Raw genomic sequence first — 7,322 nt, 5'->3', positions numbered from 1 at the left:
AAATAAAAATAATTTTTAATAAAAAGATATATAGAGTAGAGCCACTGAAGCCAACCAAAGCCATTTTCAGGTAACATGAGAAGAAACCAAAGCTCATTGTTAAAAGCCACTTATATTTGAGCATTACCTATTATTGCAGTAAAACTGACTAATCATCTAGGTTAGTAGTGTGATTGCAAGAGTATGTACTGCAAAGATGATGGGAGATTGTTCTCTAAGATACAGGGGTCTGATCTATTTGTGATCACTCTTTCTAGTTTTGTACTCATGAGGGCCAGATTCTGCTCTGATTTTTATCCACATGCCCGGTTCCAGAAGAATTCTTTGAAAATGCCTAGTAAAAGGACTGATTTATTAAAAGAATCAAGTCTACTTGGTATTCTGCATGATATTACCTTCTACTCTAATTAATAATAACTTTCCAAATAATCCACATATGAAGATACAGCACAGACTGTCTTTTGATTTGAGTTGCCATTTTAAAAAACAATCTGGTGGCCATAAATGTTATGAATGAATCATTCTTCTTTAGTGTTAACAAATTTAAACAATGCAGAACCAGCCCATAATCCATGAAAATCACAGCCTTCCCTGTGGAAGAGGAGGACAGGGTCATCTCACTGCCCACACTCCCCCAAAGATGAGTTTGGGGTGAGTTTCAAGGAGTCTGAAGGGCAGGCAGGTCAAAGGATCCTTCTGCCACACACTCCCACTGCTAGACGCGGACAGAGCGGTAGGAAACCACTAGCTCATGTCTAATGGACCTTCAACGCCAGTTCTCACTCACGTGAGTTTCCAGGTGGCAGTTAGGCTTTGCCAACCAGATCCTTCCACTTGACCTACCACTTGGGTCTAGAGACACCTGCCCTTTGGCTGTTATGAGGTTCTGCAGCTCCCAAGCACAGTAGTGCTCCCTGCCCATCCCAGGACAGTTTTCTCCATCCCTTTGACTTGACGGTCTTCACCTCTTCCCGGGATGGCAGTTCCAGTCCCTAAATCTTCTGCCCTGGCCCCTACCTGACTGAAAAGCCAAGTCCTGCCTGCCTGCTCTGCTAATGTCAGAAGACCTGGCAAGCAGGGCTGTAGGTCTCGCTTCTGGGTTGGGTTTGAGGCTTGGGTTTGGCTGTGTGCCACCTCCTTCTCTCCCAGCAGGTACCTGCCTGGGTCCCTGAGAGACTCTGGAAGGTGGGGCCAAGGACAGGAAGACTCCTCTGCCATGGGCTCTGGAACCGGGCAGGGGGGGCAGCAGGGCACGCAAGCCCGACGCCCAGGATGGACGTGCCTTACCTCACCTCACCCTCACAACCCATGAGACACCACTATCTCACCGGCATTTACAGGAGGAAACTGAGGCTTGGAACAGTTAAGACATTTTCCCAGCTCATCCTTCTAATAAGTGTCACACCGAGACTTGAACCCAGACAGCGGGGGAAGATGAAGAAGAGATTTCACCTGGGCCCTGAGTTCAGCCCTGGAAGGGAGGCGGGAACAGGCTGAGAGTCCCATCGCTCCAGCACCTCATTGGCGTCCTTCCCCCAACTGACTATTTCTCAAAACTCCTTCCTGCTGCCTCCTCTAAAATTTCACAGCCTCTGCTATTAATCCAGCTGGAGAGCTGGAGAAAATCAAGCTCAATTCCTAGCAGAACACATGCACTGCCAACGAAAACCACTTCTCCTCACCACTTAATTGGCATTGTCCTCTGGTGGAGGAGACAAATGACAACTCTCAGCCTGCCCTTCAGTCTCGTAAATGTCTGCAGACCCTTGAGGCTCTCGTTTCCCATAAGGCTGTGTGAACCTCTGGTCCAAGGGGTGGGAAGCCCGCATCACGCCAGAATGTATCGGTCCACAGGATTAGGGAATTTGAGAACTGAAAGCCTCTTGAGAGTCCAGCTAGTATAAATGTTTCATTTTCCAAATGAAGAAACTGAGGCAAGAAAAGTGGTGACCCCCTGGGTTGCCAGGAGATCCACCCTGAACCAAGCCTGGAATTCAGCTTCCCACTTCCCAGCCCCGCCCGTCCCTGGGTCCCTCCTGACCACCTTCTCATCTTCCCATGGTTCTCCCCACAGGCTTCTTTGGTCCCTCACCCTTAACCACAGACTTCCTGAAAAGAACACTGAGTTTTTTCTTGAGTCTACCTATTTTCAGCATCAAATGTAGACAGTTTTTCACGACTTGGATCTTGGTTAGAAAATACAGTCTGACGAATTTTCTCTGCTATCACTCATCAACCTTGGTTTTCCTCTCATGTCATCCACATCTCTTACATGGCTGAGTCACATCCCTGCAATCCTCCTGGAAAAAGAAACCGCTTGGCTCTGCCCTTCCTTGCTAGCTTTCCAGTCCTTTGCTCACATCCCAGAGGAGAGTATTTGAAGGTTTGAAACAGCCATTAAGAAAGTTGTTTGGGGCCACCAGTCTACAATAATGAACGTGTATGTGAACCAAGTTTCATACACAGAAATTAAAAAGAAAATAAATACAGAGTTGGGGCAAAACTCTTCCATTAACCCTCAAATAAGCCTGAGTTTGTCCCCATCTTGGTGAGCGCCTTGGGCCGGGCTTCTGAATGGCCCTTTGGGACACGGGGCTGTCGATACCCTTGCCCACCCACGGCATGGCAGGGAGGCACCAAGCAAAGCAAGCTCGGCCCCCGGGACCTCACTGTCTGCCCCGGCTTCACATTCCACTGTGTCCATCCCCTCATCGCCTCCACTCTGCCTTCCATTGCCAACCCTGAGCTTTTTGCTTGGGCTTAAAAAAGTTCCCAAGTTTTCGCCATTCATAGCATCTTTGGTGTGTTAGTAATTTTCACAACGTGGCTAGGCCAAAAGAAATACCTAACTGATCTGTTTATTAGGTAGTTATGTCCAAACAACTTAATAAATATTTATGTCCTCGCAACTTAGTGGTCGTTTGAAAAAGCGACACATCCACACAGAAAGCTGCATGCAAATGTTCTTAGTTGCTTTATTCATAATTGCCAAACACTGGAGACAGCCAAGGTGTCCTTCAAAAGGTGGATGGATAAACAGACTGTGACACACCCACCCAATGGAATATTATTCAGCAATTAAAATAAATGAGCACCCAAGCCACGAAAAGACTTGCATATAGCTAAGAAAAAAGCCAGCGTGAAACGCCCCACACCAAACAATTCCAACTATGGGACATCCTGGAAAAGTCAAAGCTCTAAGGGCAGTAAAAAGAGCAGGGGTTGCCAGGGGCTCAGGGGAGAGACGGAAGAGAAGGTGGAGCGGGGATCTTTAGGGCAGGGGAGCTGTGGGGTGGACCAGGACGTCACACAGTTACCCAGAGCCGTAGAAAGGACGACACAGGCGGGCACCTGAGGCAAACGATGCGCTTTAGTTCACAACAAGGTTGCAATACTGTTTCAGCAGCTTAACAAACGCTCCACTCTCACCAAGATGTTCATAACAGGAGACACTGGCCAGGGGGCGATGTACGGAGTCTCTGTGCAATTTCTTTGAAATTTTCTGTAAAACTGAAATGTCTCTAAAAATAGTCTTGATGACCTAAATAAAATACTAGGTATAAAGTGAAAGAAAAATAATATTTTTATTTTATTCTTGGAAAAACCAGTTACTTACTAAAAGGGCATAAAAGAATAGAATAGAATAGAATAGAATTACAAATATAAACATAAAATCACCCAGATCCTGGACATGAACTGAACGGCAGACGTGAGGGGCAGCGCGTGGGGGTTGGGGGCCGGCTCTGGCCTTGGGGGAACTTGGGGTGGAGCCAGCTGCCCACGGGCCTCTGAGCCAGTTGTTCCATTCAGCTCCAGTTTTCTCAATGGTAAAAGGAGAAGGATGTTGCATCTTTCTGGTCTCACGAGTTGTCATGGGAACCAGTCAAGAGGAGTCAGGGAGTCTAGAAGGCCCCGGAACGTTCTAGCAGATGTGACAAGGTAAGAGTCTTGGAATCCCATCGCCTCCCCTCCTGTCTTCTTTGCCAGGAACACCCTCTCCCTTCCTCTCTGCCTAGAAAAGTTTAACAATCGCTTCCTCTGTGCAGCCGCCCTTGGTGCCAGCCAGCCGGCCCCTCCTTCCGGGGCTTTGTGCTCCACCCCGGGCCTCACCTCCGTGTGCTGTGACAGCACCGTGGCCACTCGTGGGCGGGAGGGGCCTTCACCCCTCCACACCCAGCGCCCGCCAGGCAAGCAAGCCCTGGAAGGGGAGGGCGAAGTCTGCACAGAGTAATGCCGGGCACTCTTTGGGAGACGGAGAATGGATAAAGGAGGCTTTGGGGAGACAAAGGGGGGACCTGGGTGGGGAGGCTGGCTGACCTGGCCGGGAGTCAGTGGAGGCCAGCCAAGGAGGGCCGGGCCCCTCCTGCCCGCCCTGCACGGAGGGTGAGCGCGCTCGGCCAGCACCCGTGAGCGTCCTAGGTGGGGCAGGCCCGAGTCACTGGAACTGGCACAGATGCCGCGCTGTTCCAGCTGCCGCCCCGGCCCTCCCTCGGGCGGCAGAGCCAGCGAGCTCCCACCGTGGCCGTGGCAGCAGCCTGGTTCATGAGGCCCTTTTTCCACTGGCTCCGGTCGCCAGCGGCAGAGCGGCTGTAAACAGGAAGGGTGGCCGAGCTGTGCGTCCCCACCTCATCTCGCCTTGCCAGCCCCGAGCCGGGTGACCGGGCACAAAACTGCCCCACCACCCGCCAGGGTGCTAGACAGAGCAGCCTGCATGCCAAGGGAAGGCAACGTGAGCCGTGGAGAGGAGGCGCAAGGCTCCCATCGCTCCCCCAAGATCTGGGAGAAGTTCGCTTCCCGGAGAGACCGACGAGGGTCTCCCCGGCAGAACATCCAGGCTGCAGCGTGGCCAGGGGCCTGGGGACAGTGAGGCATTCGTCACCACGCCGTTCATTCATGCGTCTGCTCCTAGAAGCAAGCGGTCCCTGGGAGCCCTGCCAGGGGCTGGGGTGCAAAAGAGGCAGGTGCACGTGTCTCCCCAGCAGAGGAAGGGCTTGCACAGTCTCAGCACAAATTTCCGAGGCAAGGAGCCCCTCCAGGTACCGCTGCAGAGGGCTGCTGGGGTCAGACCTTGGATGGGTTTTTTCTGGAGCCCAGAAAAAAATCCAGGCCACGTGCCCCTCTCTGGAATTGCCCTGGCCGGGCTTCGGGCTGTCCGCACTGGTTGCAGATGTGCACGGTGGCAAGGGGCGGGCTCCTGTAGCCGAGGCTATTGGCGTCCCCCACACACCCCCTTTCTCAGGTTGGGAGAGCCCATGGCTCACACCTTCAACTTCCTCTGGAGGATGGCCCTCCTGTGATAAGTGCCACCTCCCTGCAGGTGCTCAGAAGGTGTGCCCCCTCCTAGGGGGAGGCCCAAAACCAAAGACAGGCAGGTGCCTGGGTACAAAATGCCTGGATGCAAAATGCCTGGATGCAAAATGCCCCCCTCGCCCCAGGGCAGGGCAGATACAAGGAAGGCCCCAGAGCTCCCCGTGAGAGCCGCTGTGGCTGTGCTTCTCCTGAGTGCACCCTGCTGACCTTCTCCGTCCTCTCCTGCTCCCTCTTCCCTGGCCGGGGTCCAGCTGCAGCATCCCTTGATCGGTCACTGGCAGGACAATCGCCCTCAGGCTCTGCTTGCTGGGAGCCAGACTAAGGCCAAATCCCAGCTGCAGTGAGTGACCAGGGCCAGGTGCTTTACCTGCCCGAGCCTCGGTTTCCTCCCCTGTCAAGTAGGGATAACCCGCTACTTGCCCGCAAGGCGATTGTGAGGCTCACGCGGCTCAGCAGGCGTGAAGTGCCGAGGCCGGAGCCCGGTCCACGCCCACGCCAGCGCCGGGTCCGCCCCTGCTCACGGCTGGGCCTTAGACGCTGCCGCCCACTTCCTGTTCCACCTGGACCATTGGAGTCGACCGGCCGGGCACATACTATTCAATTTATGCACATTGACCTGGAAGTGCCTTATCTGGGATCCAAGGGGAGTTTCAAAGTTCATTTTCAGAAGGAAAATTTGAAGAACTCAACAGAGCTTGCAAAAAAATAAAATAAAATGCAGGCAGCCTTTGCAGGCCGCCGTGAGCAGCAGCCATGGTGGCCTGGCTGCGGTTCAGCCCCTCCCACGCCGCCCAGCTCACCTCCCGAGGGTCCCGTTCGGCTGATTCTGGGGATGTACCTTAACGAGCACCCAGGTTGGCTTCCTGGAGGAGAAGATGGGGGGCTGGGTCTAGAAGGCTGAGCAGGCCTTATCCAAACAGAGAGGCGGTGGGGGGGGCACCCCAAGCAGGGGGTTCAGTGGGAGGAGAGGCGGGCGAGAGAGAGCGCTGTGCACGTGGCGCGAGCGCCTGCTTCTACTCTCGAGCCCACACCCTCTGTCCCTCCTCAGGCCTCATCGCCCCCAGGAGGGGACGAACGGAAGCCCTACCCGTAGGACTGGGCCTCAAGAGTGGCCATCTGGACCTACCAAGGACCTAAAAGACCCCCGGCACATCTTCTGGAAGCTTCCCTGTTGACCCACAGGGGCCGTCCATGCTGCTTAAGATGGAGCTGGGCAGCGGCGTGTGAGCGGTGCTTGGGACAGGCATGGAGCAGCCCGAGGGCAGGCGGGTGGGCACCCACAGGCGCACGGTGCCGCAGAACCGAGAGGGGCCTGAGGCACAAGGTATGACTTGACCAGCAGGGGAGAGCCGAGGCAGCTGCCACCCTCCAGCCACCGCCCTGCTGGGGTGGCCCGAACACGCCGAGGCAGGACCTGAACGGGTCCCTGCAGGGGCACCGAGCCACACGCCGTTAAGTCTTATGTATGTACTAAGCACTGACTGTCCTGGCTCAGGCTCGGACCTGGCAAGCCAAGGGCAGGGAGGCAAGGCCCAGCCCTGGAGAAACTTAGCAGGAAAAGTCAAGTTCAAGATGGACAAAGGGGGGCCTGCCTGTGATTTGGGTTATTTTTGTCACCCATCTCCTTTAATTTATTTATACTAACATGATGGGAAAGAGCTACAGACCAGGATGCTATCAGCATACAATAGTGCTATTTAAATAAGAACACAGCAGCCCTGCGGGGGACACAGGGGTGGGTACTGGCTGGTCTTCCCTCTGAGCTCTTCCGGACCCTCTGACAAGCGGCTGCCCTTGCCCCCGGGGTTAAGAATTCATTAAAAAGATGGATGTGCCAGCAGAACAAAGAAGTTCAGACTCCACCAATCACTTTCAGAGTCGGCCATCCTGCTGGTTTAGGGTTTCCTCTCCATCACAGCGCCTGAGCTGGGGAGAGTGGATTCCTTCTCACAGCTTCATCCTGCTGGCAGTCCTATTAAGGAGAGAGGTTGTGATGTTATAAGCATTAATAG

This window comes from Dasypus novemcinctus, chromosome 7 (assembly GCF_030445035.2).
Source record: "Dasypus novemcinctus isolate mDasNov1 chromosome 7, mDasNov1.1.hap2, whole genome shotgun sequence".
Taxonomy (NCBI): Eukaryota; Metazoa; Chordata; class Mammalia; order Cingulata; family Dasypodidae; genus Dasypus; species Dasypus novemcinctus.
This window is presented reverse-complemented; position numbering follows the sequence as displayed.